The sequence below is a fragment of the Mesoplodon mirus genome (genome assembly GCF_964341445.2).
Source record: "Mesoplodon mirus genome assembly, contig: HAP1_SCAFFOLD_483, whole genome shotgun sequence".
Classification (NCBI taxonomy): domain Eukaryota; kingdom Metazoa; phylum Chordata; class Mammalia; order Artiodactyla; family Ziphiidae; genus Mesoplodon; species Mesoplodon mirus.
Genome location: NW_028295501.1, coordinates 3649 through 17398, shown reverse-complemented (window position 1 = coordinate 17398; position 13750 = coordinate 3649).

Sequence of the window (13750 nt, the reverse complement as noted above, 5' to 3'; positions counted from 1 at the left end):
GGGTTAGGGAACGGCAAGGCTTAGGGCACAGGTGAGGGTACGGAAACGTGGGAGGGTGAGGCTACGTTGTGACGCACGGGTCAGTGCCAGCGTACGGGCCAGGAGTAGGCTACGGCGTAGGGTAAGGTGTAGGGCTCGTGGTGGGTTTCCGTTCCGGGCTAGGGTTAGGGTTAGGGAATGTCAAGGCTTAGGGCACAGGTGAGGGTACGGAAACGTGGGAGGGTCAGGCTACGGGCTGACGCACGGGTCAGTGCCCGCGTACGGGCCAGGAGTAGGCTACAGCTTGGGGGTAAGGTTTAGGGCTGGTGGTGGGTTTCCGTTCCGGGCTAGGGTTAGTGTTAGGGAACGGCAAGGCTTAGGGCACAGGTGAGGGAACGGAAACGTGGGAGGATCGGGCTACGTGCTGACGCCCGGGTCAGTGCCAGCTTACGGGCCAGGAGTAGGCTACGGCATAGGGTAAGGTGTAGGGCTGCTGGTGGGTTTCTGTTCCGGGCTAGGATTAGTGTTAGGGAACGGCAAGGCTTAGGGCACAGGTGAGGGTACGGAAACGTGGGAGGATCGGGCTACGTGCTGCCGCACGGGTCAGTGCCAGCTTACGGGCCAGGAGTAGCCTACGGTGTAGGGTAAGGTGTAGGGCTGGTGGTGGGTTAGAGTTCCGGGCTAGGCTAAGGGTTAGGGAACGGCAAGGCTTAGGGCACAGGTGAGGGTACGGAAACGTGGGAGGGTCAGTCTACTTGCTCACGCACGGGTCAGTGCCAGCGTACGGGCCAGGAGTAGACTACGGCATAAGGTAAGGTGTAGGGCTGGTGGTGGGTTTCCGTTCCAGGCTAGGGTTAGGGATAGGGAACGGCAAGGCTTAGGGCACAGGTGAGGGTACGCAAAAGTGGGAGGTTCAGGCTACGTGCTGACGCACGGGTCAGTGCCAGCGTACGGGCTAGGAGTAGGCTACGGCTTAGAGGTAAAGTGTAGGGCTGGTGGTGGGTTTTCTTTCCGGGCGACAGTTAGGGTTAGGGAACGGCAAGGTTTAGGGCACAGGTGAGGGTGCGGAAACGTGGGAGGGTCAGGCTACGTGCTGACACACGGGTCAGTGCCAGCGTACGGGCCAGGAGTAGGCTACGGCGTAGGGTAAGGTGTAGGGCTGTTGGTGGGTTTCCGTTCCGGGCTAGGGTTAGGGTTATGGAACGGCAAGGCTTAGGGCACAGGTGAGGGTACGGAAACGTTGGAGGGTCAGGCTACGTGCTGACGCACGGGTCAGTGCCAGCGTACGGGCCAGGATTAGGCTACGGCGTAGGGTAAGGTGTAGGACTGGTGGTGGATTTCCGTTCCGGGCTAGGGTTAGGGTTAGGGAACTGCAAGGCTTAGGGCACATGTGAGGGTACGGAAACGTGGGAGAGTCAGGCTACGTGCTGACACATGGGTCAGTGCCAGCGTACGGGCCAGGAGTAGGCTACGGTGTAGGGTATGGTATAGGGCTGGTGGTGGGTTTGCGTTCCGGGCTAGGGTTAGGGTTTGGGAACGGCAAGGCTTAAGGCACAGGTGAGGGTCCGCAAACGTGGGAGGGTCAGGCTACATGCTGACGCACGGGTCAGTGCCAGCGTACGGGCCAGGAGTAGGCTACGGCTTGGGGGTAAGTTGTAGGGCTGGTGGTGGGTTTCCGTTCAAGGCTAGGGTTAGGGTTAGGGAACGGCAAGTCTTAGGGCACAGGTGAGGGTACGGAAACGTGGGAGGGTCAGGCTACGTGCTGACGCATGGGTCAGTGCCAGCGTACGGGCCAGGAGTAGGTACGGCATAGGGTAAGGTGTAGGGCTGGTGGTGGGTTTCCGTTCCCGGGCTAGAGTTAGTGTTAGGGAACGGCAAGGCTTAGGGCACAGGTGAGGGTACGGAAACGTGGAGGGTCAGGCTACGTTGTGACGCCCGGGTCAGTGCCAGCGTACGGGCCGAGTAGGCTACGGCGTAGGGTAAGGTGTAGGGCTCGTGGTGGGTTTCCGTTCCGGGCTAGGGTTAGGGTTAGGGAACGGCAAGGCTTAGGGCACAGGTGAGGGTACGGAAACGTGGGAGGATCGGGTTACCTGCTGACGCCCGGGTCAGTGCCAGCTTACGGGCCAGGAGAAGGCTACGGCATAGGGTAAGGTGTAGGGCTGCTGGTGGGTTTCTGTTCCGGGCTAGGATTAGTGTTAGGGAACGGCAAGGCTTAGGGCACAGGTGAGGGTACGGAAACGTGGGAGGGTCAGTCTACGTGCTCACGCACGGGTCAGTGCCAGCGTACGGGCCAGGAGTAGGCTACGGCGTAGGGTAAGGTGTAGGGCTGGTGGTGGGTTTCCGTTCCAGGCTAGGGTTAGGGTTAGGGAACGGGAAGGCTTAGGGCACAGGTGAGGGTACGCAAACGTGGGAGGTTCAGGCTACGTGCTGACGCACGGGTCAGTGCCAGCGTACGGGCTAGGAGTAGGCTACGGCTTGGGGGTAAAGTGTAGGGCTGGTGCTGGGTTTTCTTTCCGGGCTACAGTTAGGGTTAGGGAACGGCAAGGTTTAGGGCACAGGTGAGGGTGCGGAAACGTGGGAGGGTCAGGCTACGTGCTGACGCATGTGTCAGTGCCAGCATACGGGCCAGGAGTAGGCTACAGCATGGGGGTAAGGTGTAGGGCTGTTGGTGGGTTTCCGTTCCGGGCTAGGGTTAGGGTTATGGAACGGCAAGGCTTAGGGCACAGGTGAGGGTACGGAAACGTTGGAGGGTCAGGATACGTGCTGACGCACGGGTCAGTGCCAGCGTATGGGCCAGGAGTAGGCTATGGTGTAGGGTAAGGTGTAGGGCTGTTGGTGGGTTTCCGTTGCGGGGTAGGGTTAGGGTTAGGGAACGGCAAGGCTTAGGGCACATGTGAGGGTACGGAAACGTGGGAGGGTCAGGCTACGTTCTGACACATGGGTCAGTGCCAGCGTACGGGCCAGGAGTAGGCTACGGTGTAGGGTATGGTGTAGGGCTGGTGGTGGGTTTGCGTTCCGGGCTAGGTTTAGGGTTAGGGAATGGCAAGGCTTAAGGCACAGGTGAGGGTCCGCAAACGTGGGAGGGTCAGGCTACATGCTGACGCACGGGTCAGTGCCAGCGTACGGGCCAGGAGTAGGCTACGGCATAGGGTAAGGTGTAGGGCTGGTGGTGGGTTTTCGTTCCCAGGCTAGGGTTACTGTTAGGGAACGGCAAGGCTTACGGCACAGGTGAGGGTACGTAAACGTGGGAGGGTCAGGCTACGTGCTGACGCACGGGTCAGTGCCAGCGTACGGGCCAGGAGTAGGGTACGGCATAGGGTAAGGTGTAGGGCTGCTGGTGGGTTTCCGTTCCCGGGCTAGGGTTAGTGTTAGGGAACGGCTAGGCTTAGGGCACCGGTGAGGGTACGGAAGCTTGGGATGTTCAGGCTACGTGCTGACATACGGGTCAGTGCCAGCGTACGGGCCAGGATTAGGCTACGGCATAGGGTAAGGTTTAGGGCTGCTGGTGGGTTTCTGTTCCGGGCTAGGGTTAGGGTTATGGAACGGCAAGGCTTAGGGCACAGGTGAGGGTCCGCAAACGTGGGAGGGTCAGGCTACGTGCTGACGCACGGGTCAGTGCCAGCGTACGGGCCAGGAGTAGGCTACGGCGTAGGGTAAGGTGTAGGGCTGGTGGTGGGTTTCCTTCCGGGCTAGGGTTAGGGTTAGGGAACGGCAAGGCTTAGGGCACATGTGAGGGTACGGAAACGTGGGAGGGTCAGGCTACGTGCTGACGCACGGGTCAGTGCCAGCGTACAGGCCAGAAGTAGGCTAAGGCTTGGGGTTAAGGTGCAGGGCTGGTGGTGGGTTTCCGTTCTGGGCTACGGTTAGGGTTAAGGAATGGCAAGGCTTAGGGCACAGGTGAGGGTACAGAAACGTGGGTGGGTGGGCCTACGTGCTGACGTACGGGTCCGTGCCAGTGTACGGGCCATGAGTAGGCTACGGTGAAAGGTATGGTGTAGGCTGGTGGTGGGTTTCTGTTTCGGGATAGAGTTAGGTTTAGGGAACGGCAAGGCTTAGGGCACAGGTGAGGGTACGGAAACGTGGGAGGGTCAGGCTATGAGCTGACACATGGGTCAGTGCCAGCGTACGGGCCAGGATTAGGCTACGGTGTAGGGTATGGTGTAGGGCTGGTGGTGGGTTTCCGTTCCGGGCTAGGGTTAGGGTTAGGGAATGGCAAGGCTTAGGGCACAGGTGAGGGTACCGAAACGTGGGAGGCTTAGGCTACGTGCTGATGCAAGGGTCAGTGCCAGCGTACGGGCCAGGAGTAGGCTACGGCGTAGGGTAAGGTTTAAGGCTGGTGGTGGGTTTCTGTTCCGGGGTAGGGTTAGGGTTAGGGAACGGCAAGTCTTAGGGCACAGGTGAATGTACGGAAACGTGAGAGGGTCAGGCTACATGCTGACGCACGTGTCAGTGCCAGCGTACGGGCCAGGAGTAGGCGATTGCGTAGGGTAAGGTGTAGAGCTGCTGGTGGGTTTCCGTTCCGGTCTAGGGTTAGGGTTAGGGAACGGCAAGGCTTAGGGCACAGGTGAGGTTACAGAAACGTGGGAGGGTCAGTCTACCTGCTCACGCACGGGTCAGTGCCGGCGTACGGGCCAGGAGTAGGCTACGGCGTAGGGTAAGGTGTAGGGCTGGTGGTGGGTTTACGTTCCAGGCTAGGTTTAGGGTTAAGGAACGGGAAGGCTTAGGGCACAGGTGAGGGTACGCAAACCTGGGAGGTTCAGGCTACGTGCTGACGCACGGGTCAGTGCCAGCGTACAGGCTAGGAGTAGGCTACGGCTTGGGGGTAAAGTGTAGGGCTGGTGGTGGGTTTTCTTTCCGGGCTACAGTTAGGGTTAGGGAACGGCAAGGTTTAGGGCACAGGTGAGGGTGTGGAAACGTGGGAGGGTCAGGCTACGTGCTGACGCATGGGTCAGTGCCAGCATACGGGCCAGGAGTAGGCTACAGCATGGGGGTATGTTGTAGGGCTGTTGGTGGGTTTCCGTTCCGGTCTAGGGTTAGGGTTAGGGAACGGCAAGGCTTAGGGCACAGGTGAGGGTACGGAAACGTGGGAGGGTCAGGCTACGTGCTGACGCACGGGTCAGTGCCAGCGTACGGGCCAGGAGTAGGCTATGGCGTAGGGTAAGGTGTAGGGCTGTTGGTGGGTTTCCGTTCCGGGCTAGGGTTAGGGTTAGGGAACGGCAAGGCTTAGGGCACATGTGAGGGTACGGAAACGTGGGAGGGTCAGGCTACGTGCTGACGCACGGGTCAGTGCCAGCGTACGGGCCAGGGGTAGGCTACGGCGTAGGCTAAGGTGTAGGACTGGTGGTGGGTTTCCGTTCCGGGCTAGGGTTAGGGTTAGGGAAGAGCAAGGCTTAGGGCACATGTGAGGGTACGGAAACGTGGGAGGGTCAGGCTACGTGCTGACACATGGGTCAGTGCCAGCGTACGGGCCAGGAGTAGGCTACGGTGTAGGGTATGGTGTAGGGCTGGTGGTGGGTTTGCGTTCCGGGCTAGGGTTAGGGTTAGGGAACGGCAAGGCTTAAGGCACAGGTGAGGGTCCGCAAACGTGGGAGGGTCAGGCTACATGCTGACGCACGGGTCAGTGCCAGCGCACGGGCCAGGAGTAGGCTACGGCTTGGGGGTAAGTTGTAGGGCTGGTGGTGGGTTTCCGTTTAAGGCTAGGGTTAGGGTTAGGGAATGGCAAGGCTTAGGGCACAGGTGAGGGTACGGAAACGTGGGAGGGTCAGACTACGTTGTGACGCACGGGTCAGTGCCAGCGTACGGGCCAGGAGTAGGCTACGGCATAGGGTAAGGTGTAGGGCTGGTTGTGGGTTTCCGTTCCCGGTCTAGGGTTAGTGTTAGGGAACGACAAAGCTTAGGGCACAGGTGAGGGTACGGAAACATGGGAAGGTCAGGCTACGCTGTGACGCATGGGTCAGTGCCAGCGTACGGCCCAGGAGTAGGCTACAGCTTGGGGGTAAGGTGTAGGGCTGTTGGTGGGTTTGCGTTTCTGGCTAGGGTTAGGGTTATGGAACGGCAAGGCTTAGGGCACAGGTGAGGGTATGGAAACTTGGGAGGGTCAGGCTACGTGCTGACGCACGGGTCAGTGCCAACGTACGGGCCAGGAGTAGGCTACGGCGTAGGGTAAGGTGTAGGGCTGTTGGTGGGTTTCCGTTCCGGGCTAGGGTTAGGGTTAGGGAACGGCAAGGCTTAGGGCACATGTGAGGGTACGGAAACGTGGGAGGGTCAGGCTACGTGCTGACGCACGGGTCAGTGCCAGAATACGGGCCAGGAGTAGGCTACGGCGTAGGGTAAGGTGTAGGGCTGGTGGTGGGTTTCCGTTCCGGTCTAGGGTTAGGGTTAGGGAACGGCAAGGCTTAGGGTACATGTGACGGTACGGAAACGTGGGAGGGTCAGGCTACGTGCTGACGCACGTGTCAGTGCCAGCGTACGGGCCAGGAGTAGGCTACGGCGTAGGGTAAGATGTAGGGCTGGTGGTGGGTTTCCGTTCCGGGCTAGGGTTAAGGTTAGGGAACGGCAAGGCTTAGGGCACATGTGAGGGTACGGAAACGTGGGAGGGTCAGGCTACATGCTGACACATTGGTCAGTGCCAGCGTACGGGCCAGGAGTAGGCTACGGTGTAGGGTATGGTTTAGGGCTGGTGGTGGGTTTCCGTTCCGGGCTACGGTTAGGGTTATGGAACGGCAAGGCTTAGGGCACAGGTGAGTGTACGGAAACGTGGGAGGATCGGGCTACGTGCCGACGCCCGGGTCAGTGCCAGCTTACGGGCCAGGAGTAGGCTACGGCATAGGGTAAGGTGTAGGGCTGCTGGTGGGTTTCTGTTCCGGGCTAGGGTTAGTGTTAGGGAACGGCAAGGCTTAGGGCACAGGTGAGGGTACGGAAACGTGGGAGGATCGGGCTACGTGCTGACGCAAGGGTCAGTGCCAGCTTACGGGCCAGGAGTAGGCTACGGTGTAGGGTAAGGTGGAGGGCTGGTGGTGGGTTACAGTTCCGGGCTAGGCTAAGGGATAGGGAACGGCAAGGCTTAGGGCACAGGTGAGAGTACGGAAACGTGGGAGGGTCAGTCTACGTGCTCACGCATGGGTCAGTGCCAGCGTACGGGCCAGGAGTAGGCTACGGCGTAGGGTAAGGTGTAGGGCTGGTGGTGGGTTTCCGTTCCAGGCTAGGGTTAGGGTTAGGGAACGGCAAGGCTTAGGGCACAGGTGAGGGTACGCAAACGTGGGAGGTTCAGGCTACGTGCTGACGCACGGGTCAGTGCCAGCGTACGGGCTAGGAGTAGGCTATGGCTTGGGGGTAAAGTGTAGGGCTGGTGGTGGGTTTTCTTTCCGGGCTACAGTTAGGGTTAGGGAAGGCAAGGTTTAGGGCACAGGTGAGGGTGCGGAAACGTGGGAGGGTCAGGCTACGTGCTGACGCATGTGTCAGTGCCAGCATACGGGCCAGGAGTAGGCTACAGCATGGGGGTAAGGTGTAGGGCTGTTGGTGGGTTTCCGTTCCGGGCTAGGGTTAGGGTTATGGAACGGCAAGGCTTAGGGCACAGGTGAGGGTACGGAAACGTTGGAGGGTCAGGCTACGTGCTGACGCACGGGTCAGTGCCAGCGTTCGGGCCACGAGTAGGCTACGGCGTAGGGAAAGTTTTAGGGCTGGTGGTGGGTTTCCGTTCCGGGCTAGGGTTAGGGTTAGGGAACTATAAGGCTTAGGGCACAGGTGAGGGTACAGAAACGTGGGAGGGTCAGGCTACGTGCTAATGCACGGGTCAGTGCCAGCGTACCGGTCAGGAGTAGGCTATGGCTTGGGGGTAAGCTGTAGGGCTGGTGGTGGGTTTCCGTTCCAGGCTAGGGTTAGCGTTAGGGTACGGCAAGGCTTAGGGCACAGGTGAGGTTACGGAAATGTGGGAGGGTCAGGCTACGTGCTGACGCACGGGTCAGTGCCAGTGTACCGGCCAGGAGTAGGCTACGGCTTGGGGGTTAGTTGTAGGGCTGGTGGTGTTTTTCCGTTCCGGGCTAGGGTTAGGGTTAGGGAACGGCAAGGCTTAGGGCACAGGTGAGGGTACGGAAATGTGGGAAGGTCAGGCTACGTGCTGACGCACGTGTCAGTGCCAGCGTACGGGCCAGGAGTAGGCTACGGCGTAGGGTAAGGTGTAGGGCTGGTGGTGGGTTTCCGTTCCGGGCTAGGTTTAGGGTTAGGGAACGGCAAGACTTAGGGCACAGGTGAGGGTACAGAAACGTGGTAGGGTCAGGCTACGTGCTGACGCATGTGTCAGTGCCAGCGTTCGGGCCAGGAGTAGGCTACGGCGTAGGGTAAGGTGTAGGACTGGTGGTGGGTTTCCGTTCCGGGCTAGGGTTAGGGTTAGGGAAAGGCAAGGCTTAGGTCCCAGGTGTGGGTACAGAAACGTGGGGGGGTCAGATTACGTGCTGACGCACGGGTTAGTGCCAGCGTACGGGCCAGGAGTAGGCTACGGTGAAGGGAAAGGTTTAGGGCTGGTGGTGGGTTTCCGTTCTGGGCTAGGGTTGGGGTTAGGGAACGGCAAGGCTTAGGGCACAGGTGAGGGTACGGAAACGTGGGAGGGTCAGGCTACGTGCTGACGCACGGATCAGTGTCAGCGTACGTGCCAGGAGTAGGCTACGGCGTAGGGTAAGGTGTAGGGCTGGTGGTGGTTTTCTGTTCCGGGCTACGGTTAGTGTTAGGGAACGGCAAGGCTTAGGAGTTGCCAGGCTGCCATCTGTAAAGAAGAGGATGCGTCACCCATAACGTCTGCTGAAATTTCTCTCCGGGCTGAGGTGAGGAAGGAAAAAAAGGAGTGGGGGCCGGGATAGGAGCGGTATCTCAGGCAGGAAAATGGAAAGCTTCCAGAAGAGCGCCCGTGGCCAGGACCATCCTGGCTGGCCTGCAGGCACCAAGTGGACCTGTGTGCTGTCGCTGGTGTGGCTCCACTGCCCTTCCTCTAGGCTTTCAAGCCCTTGTACATATTCAGGTGTTTTACCTGGGAAGGGTGGGAACAGTTCAGCAGCAGCTGGCCTGGGGCTCAGCTCACGTTTACTCACAGACGCCTCGGCACGGTCCCGCAGCTTTGCAATGAGGACCCTCCTTGCGTGGGTTGGGGCTGCTGGCTGTATGGGAGATGATTCTCCACATCTGACCAATTTCAGAATTGTTTACCGCTGGAGTAAGTGCCTTGATAGGGTTTTCCTCTGTATAACTGTTGGGTTCAGGTTTTTTTTTTCTCCTTTGTTTCAAGTTAAATTTTATTCCTCTTTTATGTATTTATAGATATAAGCATGGAAATAAGTCATTCATATAAATACATCTGTGTGACGGGAAGAACTTTTTTCTGTTTTATTTTTAAAAATTTTGAAATTTAATTTTATTTTCTTATACAGCATGTTATTATTAGTTATGTATTTTATGCATTTACATGTATACAGGTCAATCCCAAACTCCCAACTCATCCCACCACCACCACCACCCCATGGCTTCCCCCTCTTTGTGTCCATACGTTTGTTCTCTACCTCTGTGTCTCTATTTCTGCCCTGCAAACAAGTTCATCTGTACCATTTTTCTAGGTTCCAAATATAGGCATTAATATACAATATTTGTTTTTCTGTTTCTGACTTACTCCACTCTGTATGACAGTCTCTAGATCCATCGAGTTCTCTACAAATGACCCAGTATCATTCCTTTATATGGTTGAGTAATACTCCATTTTATATATGTACCACATCTTTATCCGTTCTTCTGTCTGTGGGCATTTAGGTTGCTTCCATTACCTGGCTATTGTAAATAGTGCTGCAATGAACATTGTGGTGAATGTGTCTCTTTGATTTATGGTTTTCTCTGGGTATATGTCCAGAAGTGGGTTTGCTGGATCAGATGGTAATTCTATTTCTACTTTTTTTAAGGAAACTCCATACTGTTCTCCATAGTGACTGTATCAATTTACATTCCCACCAATAGTGGAAGAGGGCTCGTTTTGTCCACACCCTCCCCAGAATTGGTTGTTTGTAGATTTTCTGATGATGCCGATTCTAACAGGTGAGAGGTGATACCTCATTGTAGTTTTGATTTGCATTTCTCTAATAATTAGTGCTGTTGAGCAGCTTTTCATGTGCGTCTTGGCCATCTCTGTGTCTTCTTTGAAGAAACGTCTCTTTAGATCTTCTGCTCATTTTTTGTTTTGGGTTGTTTGTTTTTATAATATTAAGCTGCATGAGCTGTTTATATATATTGGAGATTAAACCTCTGTCCATTGATTCGTTTGCAACGATTTTCGCCCATTCAGAGGGATGCGTTTTTCAATTCCTGTTTTTTTAACAAAAAAGGAAAGAAAGGAAAAGAAGCAGAACACTAATGTGCGTAAAATATGCCTTTTGAAACGGTCGTTTTGAAATATGGACGTGCTTTGAATTTTTTGGTCGATATGTGACCCCAGGATTTGTTTTCAGGGCAGGTGTCATTTACAGGCCTGCAATGATTTTGAATATTAATGGACCATTAGCGCTGGGATTAAAGCTGCTGTTGTGTGAAACGGCCACAAGGTGGCAGCAGTTCTCACTTACGAAATCTGGTTACTAGGGCAAGAGAGCCTCAGTGGAAGTGGTGTTCTAGATTGGAATTTAGAATGGAATGTGCCAGGAGAAAGCCCCTCTAGTTTGTCTCACTACTTCTTGTTCGTGTTTTTAATTTAATTTTTTTATTTTTTATTACAGCAAGTTTGATTACAATGTTTGGCTTGTTGTAGGTGTGGAAGATGTGGTTCTTTTACACATATACAGATGTCTGTTCTTCCTGGGATCCTTTTCCCATGTACGTTATGACAGAATGTTGAGTAGTCCTCTCTTGGTATTCTGTAGGTCTTTGGTGATTATATATGTCACCTGTGTTTGTATATGTCTGTTAACCCCGATATCGTAATGAAACCAATTCTCACACCATTCCATTGGTGAACCATAAGTTTGTTTAATGAATCTGTGATAGCCCTTCTCCGTGGAAATATCTGCCCTGGTATCCATTTTTAGGTAACACCTATAAGTGATATGATACGATATGTGTCTTTCACTTTCTGACTTACTACAAGTCACGTGATTACCTCTAGACTCATCTACGGGGCTGCAAATTGCATTGTGTCCTTTTATTACTTGGCTTCTTTCTGCCTTAGCGAGGTCCATTTTCAACAATGTGATTCCCTGAGGGTTGTGGATTAGCTGACCTGGGCAGCCTTACCCTGCCGGCCCGCCCTCCCCAGGTGTGCCTCGTTGAGGTCAATATAAACAGAGCTCCAGGCAGCAATAGCCCCTGAAGCTGTGCCTGACTTCATATTCTCTGCCCCATCAGCAGTCTCGGGGCTGTGCTGGTGGAGGGAGAGAGGTGCCACAGCTTTGTGGGTGGCCCGGTGTGAGTGGGGTTCTGCTGGCCTTTCTGCAGGAGTTGCCAGGCTGCCGCCTGTAAAGAAGAGGATGTGTCACCCACACCTTCCGGTGGAATTTCTTTCCGGACAGAGGTGAGGAAGGAAAAAAGCAGTGGGGACCGGGACAGGACGGGTATCTCAGGCAGGGCAATGGAAAGCTTCTGGAAGAGCGCCCGGGGCCAGGACCACCCTGGCTGGCCTGCAGGCACCAAGTTGGCCTGCGTGCTGTCGCTGCTGTGGCTCCACGGTCCTTCCTCTAGGTTTTCAAGCCCTAGTACATATTCACGTGTTTTACCTGGAAAGGGTGGGAACAGTTCAGCAGCAGCTGGCCTGGGGCTCAGCTCACGTTTACTCACAAATGCCTCGGCACGGACCCCCAGCTTTGCAATGAGGACGCTCCTTGCGTGGCGGGTGGTTTGCTGGCTGTATGGGAGATGATTCCCCACCACTGACCAATTTCACAATTGTTTACCACTGGAGCACGTGCCCTGATAGGGTTTTCCTCTGTATAACTCGTGGGTTCACTTTTTTTTTCTTTTATGGTTCAAGTTAGATTTTATTCCTCTTTTATGTATTTATAGATATAAGCATGGAAATAATTCATTCCTATAAATACATCTGTGTGACGGGAAGAATTTTTTCTGTTTTATTTTTAAATTTTATTTTATAAAATTTTGAAATTTAATTTTATTTATTTTTTTTATACAGCACGTTATTATTAGTTATGTATTTTATGCATATACATGTATACAGGTCAATCCCAAACTCCCAACTCATCCCACCACCACCACCCCATGGCTTCCCACACTTTGTGTCCATACGTTTGTTCTCTACCTCTGTGTCTCTATTTCTTCCCTGCAAACCAGTTCATCTGTACCATGTTTAGGCTCCACATATATGCATTAATATACAATATTTGTTTTCCTCTTTCTGACTTACTTCATTCTGTATGACAGTCTCTCGATCCATCGATGTCTCTACAAATGACCCAGTTTCATTCCTTTTAATGGTCGAGTAAAATTCCATTTTATATATGTACCACATCTTTATCCATTCATCTGTCTGTGGGCATTTAGGTTGCTTCTATTACCTGGCTATTTTAAATAGTGCTGCAACGAACATTGTGGTGAATGTGCCTTTTTGAAATACGGTTTTCTCTGGGTATATGCCCAGAAGTGGGATTGCTGGATCAGATGGTAATTCTATTTCTAGTTTTTTTAAGGAAACTCCATACTGTTCTTCATAGTGACTGTATCAATTTACATTCCCACCAATAGTGGAAGAGGGCTCCTTTTGTCCACACCCTCCCCAGAATTGGTTGTTTGTAGATTTCCTGATGATGCCGATTCTAACAGGTGTGAGGTGATACCTCATTGTAGTTTTGATTTGCATTTCTCTAATAATTAGTGCTGTTGAGCAGCTTTTCATGGGCGTCTTGGCCATCTCTGTGTCTCCTTTGAAGAAACGTCTCTTTAGATCTTCTGCCCATTTTTTTGGGGTTGTTTGTTTTTTTAATATTAAGCTGCATGATCTGTTTATATATATTGGAGATTAAACCTCTGTCCATTGATTCGTCTGCAATGATTTTCGCCCATTCTGACGGATGCCTTTTTCCATTCCCGTTTTTTTTAACAAAAAAGGAAAGAAAGGAAAGAAGCAGAACACTAATGTGCGTAAAATATGCCTTTTGAAACGGTCGTTTTGAAATATGGACGTCCTTTGAATTTTTTGGTCGATATGTGACCCCAGGATTTGTTTTCAGGGCAGGTGTCATTTACAGGCCTGCAATGATTTTGAATATCAACTGATCATTAGCGCTGGGATTAAAGCTGCTGTTGTGTGAAACGGCCACAAGGTGGCAGCAGTTCACCCTTACCAAATCTGGTTACTAGGGCAAGAGAGCCTCAGTGGAAGTGGTGTTCTAGATTGGAGTTTAGAATGGAATGTGCCAGGAGAAAGCCCCTCACGTTTGTCTCACTTCTTCTTGTTCGTGTTTTTAATTTAATTTTTTATTTTTTATTACAGCAAGTTTGATTACAATGTTTGGCTTGTTGTAGGTGTGGAAGATGTGGTTCTTTTACACATATACAGATGACTGTTCTTCCTGGGATCCTTTTCCCATGTACGTTATGACAGAATGTTGAGTAGTCCTCTCTTGGTATTCTGTAGGTCTTTGGTGATTATATATGTCACCTGTGTTTGTATATGTCTGTTAACCCCGATATCGTAATGAAACCAATCCTCACACCTTCCATTGGTGAACCATAAGTTTGTTTAATGAATCTGTGATTGCCCTTCTCCGTGGAAATATCTGCCCTGGTATCCATTTTT